The sequence below is a fragment of the Triturus cristatus genome, chromosome 4_2 (genome assembly GCF_964204655.1).
Source record: "Triturus cristatus chromosome 4_2, aTriCri1.1, whole genome shotgun sequence".
Classification (NCBI taxonomy): domain Eukaryota; kingdom Metazoa; phylum Chordata; class Amphibia; order Caudata; family Salamandridae; genus Triturus; species Triturus cristatus.
Window position 1 is genome coordinate 480,814,694 of NC_140586.1, and position 15,117 is coordinate 480,829,810.

The following is a 15,117-nucleotide window of genomic DNA, read 5'->3' on the forward strand; positions in this document are numbered from 1 at the left end:
CAAGCCTTAGTCCTCTCACACCTAGTTGGAAGTCACACCCTGCTCTGTGGTCTCCCTAACACCACACCTGCACCTCCAAAAAAGACATCCTACATGCGAGTACCATGTATCTTAAAAGACATACAGAAGTCAGAACATAACCCTCTATGCCTGATGGAACTACACTGGCTGCCCATCTAAACATTCATCTTCAGGATAAGCAGCATTCGATACGAGGTCACCATAACCAGCGCCCCTCCATACTTGGCAGCGAAATTAACTGCCTTGGGTGGGCAAAACCACTCCAGAAACCAGGAACATCATCAAACTGGATATAATTTTCTTTTTGAAAACTATGCTCCCATGATCTGGAGCAACATCTTCAAGATCAAAACTGCCACAACTGTTCTGCAATTCAGAAAGGAGCTCTACCCCTTGGTCATAGCTTCCTTTTTTCAGTTGTGTACTTGTAGTTCTGTTTTATTCATAACAAACTGAAGACTGTGGGAACCAGGATACTAGTAAGAAAAATGAAAATGGACGAGTTAGTAATCACACCAAGAATGGGTCATCTTAGCAGTGCAAGGGAGGCTTTGTAATTCAAAGGTGGGGGGTGGTGTGGAGAAAAATAAGGGGATCCTATAGGAATTGCTTAGAACAAAGGTCATGTTAGATATGAGTGCCTGCTCCAGTCTTGGTTTTCAGTTTGCATATGGCACTTATAGTTTTAATTCACAAAGTATATAAATATCAAAATGCATAGAAGATAAGCTGTGTGTTAGTTACTGTTAGAAATGGGGGTCTCTAGTTGGCAGGGGTAGGTACCTTTGTCCAAGTAGGGACCCTTCTTCCTAGTTAGGGTAAGGGAGTTACACTCCTAAAATAACCCCTGCTCACCCCCTTGTTAGATTGGCACGAGCAGTCAGGTTTATCTCAGAGGCAGTGTGTAAAGCATGTGCACATAAACAACAGTACTACAGTGAAAACACTACAAAAGGAACACCACACCAGTTTAGAAAAATATTCAATATTTTTATATATCCAAAACAAGACCAAAACAACAAAAATCCAACATAAAATACTTTTAAAATATGCACTTTGCAAGAATAGTTTAAAAACACAGTCCTTTGAAGTCTGTAGCTCCATTCGGTGCTACCGCGGTGCTGTAAACAACAGAATCCAACAGCTATATCTGACCGCGTCGATCAGGGGCATCGATAGACTCGTAAACAGTACCTTTTGTGTTGAGGCTGACATGTTGGTGTGGGCCGGTCGTGGCAACCATCGTGGTTGCGATGCAAAACGTAGCAGTGCGGCATGTGGTGCCCCCAAGTCGCGGTGCAGGCAGCGGCTAGGTGACGGTCATCCAGCGGCATCGGTGAGACTAGGGCTGCGGTGCAGAGTGAAGGCGGTGCTCATTGCAGTGCTGACAGATCACGGTGCAGGCAACAGAGCCAGTTGCGGGGAGCTGGCGTCTGTCAGTCTATACTGCGGTGTGGGTTCGGGCGGTGCATCGTGAGACTTACGAGCGAGGCCCCCAATCCACGATGCGGTCACAGAAGTCGCGGTCAGCGTGCAGCGACGGCGAGACAATGATGGTGAAGGGAAGGGAGGTGATGTGGAGTGCGGTGCCCACAGGTCACGGTGCAAGCAGCGGTGCGGTTGCGTCAGTCGTCGGTGAGACCAGGGTTACGGTGTGAGATGCGGACGGTGCCCTCTGCAGTGCCTTCAGGACACAGAGCCAGCGACGGAGTCGGTTGCTTTCCTCCCTCTGTGGCAACTAAAACCACGGTTCCGGAGGTGGTAACCAGAGATCGGTGAATTCTTTGCGGCCCCTGAGATTTCAGAACAGGAGGCAAGCACTACTTCAAGCCCTTGGAGCTACTCAGCACAAGTAAAGAAAGTTCAGTCCAGTCCTTTCACTGCTCAAAGCAGAAGCAGCAACTGCAGACCAACCCAACAAAGCAACAACACAGCAAAGGGGCAGTACTCCTCCTGGCAGTTCTTCAAGGTCTTCTTCTTAGCAGCTTCCTTGATTCCAGCGAGCACTCTGAAGTCTTTTATCTCCCTGAGACTTCCAACAGGAGGAAAACTCTACTTCAAGCCCTTGGAGACAACTAACAGTAGGATGATGAAAGTACAATCCAATCCTTTCTCTGTCCAAGACAGAAGCAGCAAGCAGCAGGCCAACACAGCAGAGCACGCAGCAAAGTGGCAGTTCCTCCTGACAGCGTTTCCAGCCCTTCTTCCTGGCAGGTTCTTTAGTTCAGCAGTAATCTCAAGTTCTGGGATCTGGGCCCCAATATTTATACTCAGTTTCTCTTTGTTCTTTTGGGCAGAGAGTGTCTGTGCTCAGCCCAATCCAGTTCTGTCCTCTCTGGTCCAGCTTCCCGGCAGGAGGTGGAGACAGCATTGTCCAAGGCAGACAGGACATATTCAGGTGCAAGGGAAGTCTCCTCCCACCACTTTAAATGCAGACCAGGCCTATTTGGGTGCTAGTGAAATCTCCTCCCACTATTCTGAATGCAGCCCAGGTCTATTCAGCCCAGCCCTGACTCCTTCAGGAATGGCAGGACACCCATCAACCCCCCACCCAGTGGCTGTCTGAGAGAATGCACATCCCCAGCCCCTGTCACTCCAAAGCCAGACAGTCAATCCACAAACCAGCAGAGGCCCACAGGATGGCTAAGCAAGAAAATACCCACTTTCTAAAGTGGTATTTTCAAACACACAATATTAAAATCATCTTTACTAAAAGATGCATTTTTATATTCTGAGTTCAGGCATACTAAACTCCATCTTTCTATCTTGTACCAATGGGAAGATATATTTAGAAGATGTCATAAATAAACTCCCATTCTATCTTATGAGACAGATGGCCTTTCAATAGTGAAAAACGAAATATACTGGATTTCACTATCAGGGCATATCACACACCTCAGTACATGTCCTACCTTTCACATACATTACACCCTGCCCATGGGGCTACATTGAGTCTACCTTAGGGGTATCTTACATGCAAGCAAAGGGAAGGTTTGGGCCTGGCAAGTGGGTGCACATGCCAGGTCGACATGGCAGTACCAAACTGCACACAGACACTGCAGTGGCAGGTCTGAGTTACATTTACAGGCTGCTCATGTGGGTGGCACAATCAGTGCTTAAGGCCCACTAGCAGCATTTGATTTACAGGCCCCGGGCAAGCACAGTGCACTGTGCTAGGGACTTCCCAATAAATCAAATAGGCCAATCATGGAATCAGCAATAAATACACATAATTTACAGGGAGCGCATGTGCACTTTAGCACTGAATAGCAGTGGTAAAGTGCCCAGAGTCCTAAAAATCAATAAACATAGGGTCAAAAACAGGAGGCCAAAAAGCAAAAAGTCTGGGGGTAAACCCGCTGAAAAGCCAAGTCTAGTAGTTATTTATAGCTAAAATTTTATATTTTTTGAAGGGTAGAGGGAATTCTGCACTGGGAAAGGGTTGCAACAAGAGGAATGTATAAATACTGTACAAGACAGCCTTTGTGCTGGGGCGGTAGGGGTTGAAGGCTGGGACAAGACAGGTACTTGCAGCAGGACACTCTGTGCTGAGGAGGGGTGGCAGGCAGGGACTTGAGGGATGCTGGTCATGGGAGCTGCTGTGCAGGGGCGAAGTTGCTACATCAGCCAGAGAGACATGAGGGATGGGTATCTGTGTCACAAAACAGGGGGGAGACACAGCAGCCAGACATATGAAGCATTGTGAATATCTAGGAGTACGACAGTGGTACAAGTGGGTCAAAACCTGCCAAGATTCAGCTCAACAAAGCAAAAACACAAATTCAAATGAGCCATGCGGCCCACGGTTTCGCTCACTGGTGGTTCTCGAGGTGCCACAGCGGCACCCTGCGTTGCACTGCTTCCGTATCTACAGACACAGTCCGCTCCTGTGCCACTACACCGCACTGACAGAAGGGTTAGGGTGGTACTGTGTCAGGACCCAAACCCCGAGTAGGTTCTTAGAAGACTGGGCATATTTTCTTTTTTTTTTTACTTCAACCGTTGTTTTAGAGGAGTGTTAATGTTTTCCGAACAGTAGTGAGATGCCAACATCTTCACTTCAAAAGACGCTTCCGTCTCTCCCACCTAAGATTAATCTTGGATTGCTGCGTTATTTGGAATATGTTGTAAAACGAAGGGCCAGGATGCAGTCTCGGTGACCAGCTGTGGGGTGAGTAATGGGTGTTGCCATCATGAACAATGCACCCTTTTCCTACCACGATGAAAACCAAATCCATTTTGCAACCAAATGAAGCGTACAAATTACTGATGGCTAAAACTCTGAGGAATCACAAACTACACTTTATTTAGCTTTATATATTGCTAGCAAGTGGCTCCAGGTCATGTCCGATACAAGAAATAGCCTTACAACGCGTGCATTACCAGGCAATGCCATTACCATGCATCCTTTACTAGCTAATTTCTTTACAAATCATGTTTTTTCCATACATGTGCCTTTACTTCAGTAGGGAAGAATATTTAAGACATATACATATACACACACACACACGTGTGTGTATATATATATCCAACAAACCTTTTTTCTTGCGCAGAAAAAAGCCATTGAGCCCGATTCCATGGAGTTCAAGTGCTTTATTTAAACAGACAAAGTTCATAAGTTGCCGCCTGCAAATATTTCCTGTCCCAGCGCATTTCAACTCTGTTCTTGAGCCTTATTTACGGGAAAATAATCACTTGCGTTTTTTTAAATGACCATGCTTTTTTTATAGACCCCTTGATTACACAATTCACGGAGCCCGTAGGTCATTTACTTTTAGCATGCGCAGTGAATACAAATTGGCACTTGGTGTTTTCATGCAGCGTTTTGACTTCTTGCACACACTGGAGAGTGTCATTTTTAAAAGCCAATTCAGTGCGCACAGTCATTGAATAAAATAACAATTCACCAGATGTGCAGGCATACATAGCATGATAGTCCATATTGCATCTTACTTCACTTGGAATCTGTGAGTTTGAAGGGCATTCCAGCTCACATCCTTGCCTCGAGCTCTTTGGTATTATTATTGGGAAACATGGTCATTTCGAAAAAGCAAGTGATTATTTTCCCGAGAATATTTGCAGGCATCTTATGAACTTTGTCTGTTTAAATAAAGCACTTGAACTCCATAGAATCAGGCTCAATGGCTTTTCTGCGCATGAGAAAAGGTTTGTTGGATTTAATAGCGGGAAGCTCTGTGCCTGCTACAGGAAAGCTGCCTTATTTGAGTAAGGGCCCCTTTCACGGAGCAACTTTGGGAGGTGATATATATACACACACACACAACCATATATACCATATATACATATACACAGACATACACACACACGTACTTATATATGCACACGTATACACACACACACACATATATATATTAGGGTTTGGTGTGGGTGGGTAAGGTTACAGGGTGGTAAGGGCGCGTTTCGGGTTGGGTGGGTAATGGTATAGGATGGTAAGGTTAAAAAGGGCAGGTTCGGGGGTGGGGGATTACTACTACCACATAGGAAAAAATTGCAAATTAAAAAAAAAAAAACAAGGAAAGGGATGGTTTAGGGGTCTTCCCCGTATGAATTAATTTTACAGTTACATATATACACGCAACACACACACATATATAGATTTAACTTACCTTATATAAAATAAATGTACCTTTGGGGCTTCACATTGTTCTTGGAGTGGACTGGTCACCTGCTATTACCAAACTCCCTACCTGAGTGTGACTCTGCCGGTTTGGTCTCCCTCCCGCCGCCGCCATCCTCATTCTCGCGGCCGCTGTGCGGAGGTGAGACCACAATCTCCAGACTCCCTCACTTCCATCCCGGAACCAGATAGGCGGAGCCTCGCGCCTGGAGGCGCTACTTGAACTGCTCACATTCCCGGTGGAGCGGGCTTTACATTGTTCTTGGAGTGGACTGGTCGCCTGCTATTACCAAACTCCCTACCTGAGTGTGTCTCTGCCGGTCTGGTCTCCCTCCCGCCGCCGCCATCCTCATTCTCGCGGCCGCTGTGCGGAGGTGAGACCACAATCCCCAGACTCCCTCACTTCCATCCCGGAACCAGATAGGCGGAGCCTCGCGCCTGGAGGCGCTACTTGAACTGCTCACACTCCCCGCGTCGCGGGGCTGCGCACGGGCTAAGGCCGGGCAAAGGGCGGGCCCTCTGAGGCCCTCAGAGGACCTAGGAGACTGGACTGGGCCACGGCTCTTATTGATGTCTAAAGGAGTATACCTGCACCTCTCAGCGTCCACACTGACCCGTAAGTGGACTGGCGGACAAAAATACTCATATATGTTATTGCATGTGCTATAGCTGTCATATATCATTGACATTGTATGTACTGGTTTCTTTGCTGTAGTAGCAGACACACTATAGATAATACCCTATGAGTTTGTCTGCCTTGAAAGACAAGCCTCTTAGGAGAGGATTTGCTAAACGAGGGACATTGGATAACTTTGTCATTAGACCAACTATAGAAATAGATAAGGTCATAGCCCTAGAGGACCTACGGGCTGAGAGACGTCGGTCCGTGGAATACGCGAAAAGCAATCGCTCACTCGATCTTCCCTCACAGGAAGTGACCACTTTACAATGTATCATGCCTTATGAAATAGATGGTTTCGAAGCTTCCTTCGGAGATGGCACACCCTTACTCCTTAGAGATATAACTCCTCCCCCACATTTAGTCAATGACGATATTTACATTTCATCCCCCCTCTTGAACAATACCCTACTTGAAAAAGACGTCTCGAGGATTGATTCGCTATCCCCAGCACAATCCCAGCGAAACGAACCTAGGATCCTGGTTACCCCCCGACCACAAGGTCCCATATCAAAAAAAAAGAAAAAGAAGGGCCTTCTATTAAAAAAATCTAAGATCAAAAGTAATATAATAACCACTAAAACAAGCAATTCTACAATAAAAGTTCCTACACCAGATGTGCACAATCCCCAAACCGAAACATCAAACCATGCACTATTAGAGAATTTTGGGATAATGATTAGATCACTCATACTTCCATTAACAGAAAAATTAAAAGTCATAGCTCGTCAACTGGGGAATTTAGAAAAAACAATTGAGGAGATCAAAGAGGGAACCAAGGATCTAGTAAAGCCTTTAACAGTCCCCTCAATGATCTTACCAACTACAAGAAATAGTAACCAAGAGGGACCGATCATCAGAGCGACTACTCCGCCAAAACTAAATGCTCAGCACACGCTGCCCCCCGAAAGATATGTACTAATGTACCCCCTAAAGACAACGAGCTAAAGGTGGTCCCGAAACCCAATACCCAATTAAACTCGAAGCAAATCACTGAAACAAATTTTGAGCTTGAAGATCTGGCAAGGTCACCTGCTCAACCAAACCGCAATGTAGACCTTCCTCCAGAAACTGTCCCTTTGGTGGTGGTCCTAACTGGAGTCCCCCCCTTAGAGGACGGGAAAAGAGAAGACCACTCCCAACTAAAAAATAAAGTTATATTTTGGCTCGGACAAAAGTGTCCTCTTCCCCCGGAGATTAATGGGGAAATCCTTTTTGTCAGGCGTCTCTCCTGGTTAGGAAGAAGGGAAAAAGATATCATGGGTGACATTATAACAATCAACTTTAGAGACAAACGAGCTGTAAGACACATTCTAAACTACTCCCCTTTTAAATCTTCTAACTCAATAAAACTACATGACCTGACCTACTTTTATCCTAGAGCACATTTTCCTGTCAAAAACAATATAAGCTTACTAACTCAAAATCAGGACAGGTACATAAGTCCCTTGCCACAGCGTCAGGATCCCTATCTTAGGCCCCTATACAACCGGCAAAGCAATTGTGATACGTACATCCCACAATACTCAGAATACTGTCCAAGGCCCCCTCTGCTATACCAAAGAGACCAAAAACCCTTTGTTACCCCAACCCATCATACATCAGGTCACCCAAGGTCTTCTTTTCAACCTCTGAAGCATCGCTTTTATCCCTCTCGTCGTAAACAGGACGATTATTCTTTACCTCTTTATAATCGATATGCTGAACTTACAGGCCTAGAAGGAGTGGACTGACTGAAGTTACACGGGGCAGAAATTACTAATTCTGATAGTCCTCAAAAGGTGCCCTCCAGTAACACGGAGGACAATCCTATTGTTAATCTCGACATGTACATGCCCCAGGATGCCAACTTAACGCATGTTCAAACCTCTTCAGCATCCATGGATTCATTATATAATCATATAACCTTGGATAAAATTCAACCCATTCTAAATATAGAACAGAATTCCAAATTATCCTATACTCCCATCCCTCAGATACGCCTCGGAGATGAGACAAAACCTCGCATAACGTTCCTTTATTGGAATATAGCAGGCCAACGTACTAAGGCTACTAATGACATATGGATGGACTTTGCTCCAAGATTTGATATCCTGGCACTCCAAGAGACCTGGACTGTAGAACCAATACACATGGCAGGTTATAAAACTTTCTTTTCTTGCGCCCTACCCTCTGCCTCAGGTAGAGCGAAAGGAGGTTTAACAACTTATATTTCAAACCTCCTAAATATAAAAAAAAGTAGTCCCCATGAGCCTTGACCCAAACGCCCAGATTCTTAGGCTGACTTTAAATGATGGGGAAAGCTTCATTATAGTGAACTTTTATAATAACCTCCCCGAGGCCGAAACACTTATTCTGGTATCTCAGATGTGGTCCACATTAAAATCCAGAATAACGAGGAAAAAAAGTGACGCTGTGATTATCTGGGGGGGGGGGGGATTTCAATCTAGGTCCATGCCATCTAAATGGAAATGAAAACATATGCGGTATAGTGGATGAATTTGATAACCCAATATCTCACTTTAGACACTCAACCCTGGGCAACTACTTAAATGAAACCTTATTCGATCTAGATTTGGTTCAGGCAAACGCCAGAAATGGAAAGAACCAAACCCTGGCTCCTACTTTACACGGAAGAGCATGTTCAACAACCATAGATTACATCCTGGTTTCAAACGCTGAGAGGACTGAAAATGCAGTTTTTACTAGAAATGTAATCCTGCTCAGTGACCACTATCCTCTTAGCATCTCTCTCTCTTTGGCTCATAAACCAAAGAGAGGTATGAGAACCATCCTATCACAAAACAACCTAGCACTCTCTAGACTGAATGGCTATGCCCTCAAATGGGGGAACGTAGTGCCTATGGAGGTGACTAAACAAGTAATTGTAAAAGCTAATTCATCTATCATGTCTTGTCTTAACCCACATGCTACCAACTCAGAGGTCATTGCAAGCTTCGAATTGATCGTTGTGGCAATCAACGAAGCATTGTGGGTGGAAAGAAAAAATGCCTCAAACAAAAAGGCTGGTTCAACCATGATTGTACAGTCGCATACTCCAACTTAAAACCGGCGCTGAGAAAAACTACAAGGTCACCACACGAGATATCAATACTTAGGAAAGCCTATAACCAAGCCTTAAGAATCAGGAAAAAAGAATTAAAAACTCAGCTTTGGGAACAATTACACGAAACCTGTTCTCAAAAAAACATGACAGCTTTCTGGCAAGTAGTAAAGTCTCCTTTCTTAAATGACAACACACATCACGCCAAATTAGATGTAGCAATTGAGGAAAAAGAATGGGTCCTCCACTTTTCTAACATTTTTTCGATAGATAAGGAGTTACTTGAACGCTCGGACTCATACACCCTGAATCCCAACATTTCAAATGACCCATCCTCAAATTACCCTATTGACCTACATTTTTCTTTGGAACAGACCGCTTCGGCCTTGAATGCAAGCAAGAATGGGAAGGCACCGGGCCCAGACGGAGTTCCTATTGACTTATTTAAAGATCAAATGGAACTCTGGATCCCCATCTTAACCAGAGTCCTGAACGCAAGATGGGCTTATTACCATCTTGGTCAAAATCCATATTAGTCCCCATCTTTAAGAAAGGTGATCGGGACTCAGTATCCTGCTATCGCCCAATCTCTTTATTAGACTCCCTGGGCAAGATGGCAGGGAGAGTCATCCTAGAACAACTACAATACTGGGCTGACGAAGGCAGGGTTATATCTGACATACAATACGGGTTTCGCCAGGGCATGGGTACGACACAGCAGGCCCTAAACCTTTCTCTTCTGATTGACAAATACGTCCATATTAAAAAGGGAGACTTTTACATGGTCTACGTGGACTTGTCAGCTGCGTTTGACTGTGTTTCCCACTCCAAATTATGGGCAATACTGGCTGACATGGGGGTCCGTTTGAATTTACTTATATTTGTCAGGGAACTTTATGCCAAAGCCTCTGCTCGAGTTCGTTATGGGGTGGGGGGGAGCTGACGGACTCATTCCCAGTAGAAAAGGGAGTCAGACAAGGATGTGTCCTTGCCCCTCTTCTTTTCACATTGTACACTAATGCACTGGAAAAAGAGATGCTGAAGGGTTCCCAGGATCTCCCAATGATAGGGAAACGCCCAATACCTGCACTACTCTATGCAGATGATTCGGTCATACTGGCACGCACCCCATGCGAATTACAAAAAAATTTGAATAGATACTCCACATTCATGGCAAGCCTTGACCTCAGGATAAACATAACTAAAACCTTTGTTATGAGGTCAAGCTCGTCCCGTACAAACGCAAACAAAATGAGGGGTATCTATTTGAACAATCAAAAGATAGCCACTACCCTTACATATTCATACTTGGGCATAACAATGGACCATAAATTATCATGGAAAGCGGCAGTGGAAACCCGAAGACTACTCTTCCTGAGAACAGTTACAGCCCTCCTCAACTTTACTAGGAAACTGGGCAATAGAGCCCCAATTGAAATCATCCAGATTTACAAAGCCAAATGTTTATCAGTGGCTTTGTATGGGGCTGGTTTATGGGGCTTCGTGAATTTAGATACCATTCAGAAAGTTGAAAACTGTTTTTTGAGGTCTCTTCTTTCAGTCCCGGGAAGTACGGGTACTTTCGCTTGCCACCTAGAACTGGGTCTTGTACACCTGGCGGACCTAGCAAAAGTGGAGCCTCTTTTGCTATGGCGCAAAATATGGACGTCAGATAAAGCTACCCTTTCTCAATCTCTCCTGTTGGACTGTCTAACCCTGGATAACGTTCATAGGTCTAAGTGGCTGAGGTATATTGCAACCTTCCTCCATGATTTGGGCTGGGACAAGTATTTCTACAATCCCTCGTCAATATCTGAGGTGCCGAGAAAGTCCCTAAAACACAAAGCACTTGCCCACCTGGAGGAGATGAGACTATTGAGTGAAGTTAGCAAACCATCTGTCACTCATAGCCTAATGATTCAATTGGTACCAACCCTGCAGCCATACCTTACCCTAAACATGACAAACCATGAGCGCTATCTATTGGTAAGACTCAGGATGAACATTTTTCACCGAATAATAGCTTTCCCAGTTCAGAACAACTGGGCCAAAACCCTACCAGTTTGCCCTTGTGATCTCGTGTCCGCTCAATCAACCATACATACTATTCTTTTCTGCAAATTTTTTGCAGAAAGTAGGAAAAAACGACTTGTTCCCATTCTGAGGAGTACCGGACATAGGCAATGTCGCCCAGCATTTCTTTTCTTGCAGATGTTGGAAGGAGACTTACTGACATTCACAGTAGTCAGTTTTTTTAAATCTATTCTTTATCACCGAAAGATTTTAAACAAAAGAGCCATCGACCTTATATAATGCTACAACTGTGTAACTTTTAAATTTTATAGCTATGCTTACTGAAAGCTCTTGTAACCTAGAGCACTTTTCTTTTTATCTTGGAAATAATTTTACCTTTATTTATATCTTTTAAAAGAATTCCAATTTTATTGATTGTTTTTTATTGTATGCTTTTTATGATTTACAAAACTAAATCGAAATAAAGTAAGATTGATTGATTGATTGATTGATGTACCTTTCTTTTTAAAAGGCATGTGTGGTAAAGGCATACATGTGGTAAAGGCATGCGTTGTATAATCATAACCGTCTGATACAGTTTTCCAGCCCTGCATTTTCAGCCAACAGAAGTCTGTACTCTGCAACTTGTCGTTTTCCTTTTAACAATGCCACTATGGTGACAAAAAAAAATCTCACATGCAGTGATGTTGGTTAAAAAGTTAGGACTGGCTGAGGAAGTCACGCGACAGAATCAATTGGTAGCTATGCAATTTTCCAAGTTGGTCTAGTCCATTTTAAAAACTCAATACTTCTTTAACCGCAACCCAAAAGTAAACTGTTAACATATTTTATTAGGGTTCACTTTTTCCTTCACATCATGCATTAAAACAAGCACTGAGAGTGGGAAATATTTGGCTTCTATACAGTAGACATATTTACACCAAGCTTTACACACACACACACACACACACACACACACACACACACACACACACACACACACGACTTGTGACAGGATGGATGGCAGCAGTGAAATCTTCCCTAACACAAAGAATCAGTGCAGGAACAGTGACAGCAGCAAGAGGAACCGGAAATAGTTCTGCCAAACGCGCACACACCACAGGTAGCAAATGCAATGGTGTAAGCTTCCCTCCATTACAGGCCAGTTTCAACTCGAGCATCTCTCCCAGAGAGCACAGGTACATACTAAGCAGCAACACGCAAGCTTCTCCACCTCAGAGACCAGGTACGAAAATTGAGTAGCAAGAAATGCCGAGTTAGTCCCACCGAACCCGAGCTCTAAGCACCAGTGCTTTAAATGGGCTAGCGGGACTTTCTCGAGGACGGCCAGACGAGCCTCTAGAACGGTGGAGAAAAAATTGAAAGAAATGTTGACAGGGGTGGGGGTGCAAATATTAGAAGGAAGCGAGAGAGACGTAAGAAGTGAATGTAAAAAGGAGGAAAAAAAGAAAAATGAGCAGCAGGAAGAAAGGCACGGAGAAGGAGGAATGCCAGTATGGAATGGGGAAAGTATTGAAAGAAGGAAATGTGGAGAAGGAAGTATAGATGCAAGAAAGGAAGAGTGAAATGAAGGGTGCTAAGAAAGATGCAAAAAGGGTGGAAGAATTGACACATCGACGGGTGAAAGGATGAACTGCATGGGAAGTGAATGAATGGGTAGGGCGGGTGAGGGACTGAACTATGTGCGACTAAGGGAAAAGAAGAAAATGCTGGGGAAGCGGAGTCTACTATGAGGCTCGCGCACGCCTGTTTGGTGCCATGATAGCCAAGGTTCATAGCAGGGGGCTAACCAAAGCCCCTGCAGCGCAGGCTGAACACCCACCTCTTTAAGAGGCGGCCAACAAATATCTCTGAAATATGTAAAACTCTCTATGTGACCCCTCTTCACATCTTGAAAGGGACCCCATCACGTTACGCCAACGGTTCATAGCGGGTGGTATTTCAATTTTCCGGCTATTCGCTTGCTGTAACAATTGAACCCCACCCCAGCACTACCAAGCAGCGCATGGGTGTGTGCGAGGCGTACCAAATGTGGTCGCACCAGGATACTGCACTTTGCAAAGAACAAGCGGGTGGGGGGGGGGGGGCGCCTAACGCCCCTCTGCTCTGGGTACCGGTGGCTGCAGCGCTCGCATGCATAGCGCTATCCCTTACCTCCGAGTCCAGCATGCCCCGTGCACGGAAGGGCGCGGCTGCAGCAGAAGGTACAAGGCGCTCTGCGCTGCAACCAGTGCTGTCACCTGCTCCCTTCGCCGCCAGGAGAGGCGGAGGATCGCTTCCGGGACACAGAGGAGGAGAGCTCTAACGCGGGTCCAATGAGCGCCAGCCTCCTCCACTAATCACAGCTGGGTCCAGCATCTCGGATGCCGATGCTAGTAGGGGCCGGCTCAGGACATTGATTGCTCCACATTTCCATGATATGTAACACGCTCAGCCTCTGACGTTGGGTTAGAATCAATGGCGCACATGCCATGGAACGGCTCCGTTGTTGCTGCGCAGTATAGAGGTATTATACTGTCAAGCTGCGATTTAACCCATATCCCTTGACAGGGGGTGAATGTTTGATTTGTTCTGCATTCTGTCCATCATCTGTGTGTGTCTTTTGCGATACAGTCAGTAGCAACAGAAAATACCCGGTGCCCTCACCAGCTTCCCAATATGCAATGTTTGCATAGTTGGCAATTTAATTATATCCCGTTTTAATCATAATTTGTATTTACGAATTGAAATAAAATAAGCTTTATTTCGATAAAACATATCTTAAAAGCACATACATAACAAACATGTGAGATCAAGAGGCGAGCCATAAGACTGTAACATCGTCAAATTTCCAAAGCAGACGAGATAAAAATACATATAGACAAAATAAATAAGACAATTTTAAAAAAGAGATTATATACCAATCGTAGAACAAAGGGACTGCTTATGTGTGAGCTACAAGGGCTTTGCATCTTATGAGCCAGGACCACCTCAAAAATTTCGATAGGGCGCACACATACAGGGATCGTGTGTCTGATTTTAGAATGCGCAAAGCCATGAGATGGTCTCGCGTACCCAAATCTCTGCACGAAGGTTTAAGCCAATAAGACCTTGGAATTTTGTATTTGGGACATGCAAATAAGACATGTGCAATTGACTCAGAGTGGGTCTCACAAAAAGGGCAAAATGGTGAGGTCTGGGAAGGTGGCTTCCAGCGCGCGGTCAACTCTCGCACCGGGAGAGTGCCAACTCTGAATTTAAAATAAAGGGCTCGATCAAAGGGCTTCTGAATGGTATCGAGATAGGGCTCATAGCGCACTTCGCCTTTAAGCCTTAGAAACTCAATGGTGCATCTGCCACCATAAGAACTAGAGTTCCTTTTTGCAATAACCCAATTCCAATAAAGTTTCTTCAATACAGCTTTCGGGGGCGAGGTTCTGTTCTCCCAGGCGTCTTTGAGGCCAAGGTCACAGAGCAGGGTCTTTACATCTTTCAGCCATTTGACTTTGTGCCAGCAAGGCGTAGACAGTATTTCAGATAGTCCCTCGGCATACTTAGCTAACTCAGGGGTTCGCCAGAGCCGAGCCCATAGAAGCAAGGGGCGTACTTTTGCCAAATCTTTCATCACATGACACCCCAGATCCATTAGTAAAGGTATTACTGGAGTGCTCTGGGGAAGTGCCATCTGTTCCTTATAGAAAC

The 15,117-nt window shown here is 44.9% G+C and overlaps 1 protein-coding gene across 3 annotated transcripts in view; it reads right to left on the reverse strand.

Annotated features, from left to right (window-relative positions):
• Positions 1 to 13,811, reverse strand: part of MIGA1 (mitoguardin 1) — a 738,294-nt gene extending 724,483 nt beyond the window's left edge. For all 3 annotated transcript variants that reach the window (XM_085600123.1, XM_085600124.1, XM_085600121.1), the window contains exon 1: positions 13,591 to 13,811. The gene's annotated coding sequence lies outside the window, so the exon portion shown is untranslated. The remainder of the gene's footprint in view (positions 1 to 13,590) is intronic.
• Between the last annotated feature and the right edge of the window lie 1,306 nt (positions 13,812 to 15,117).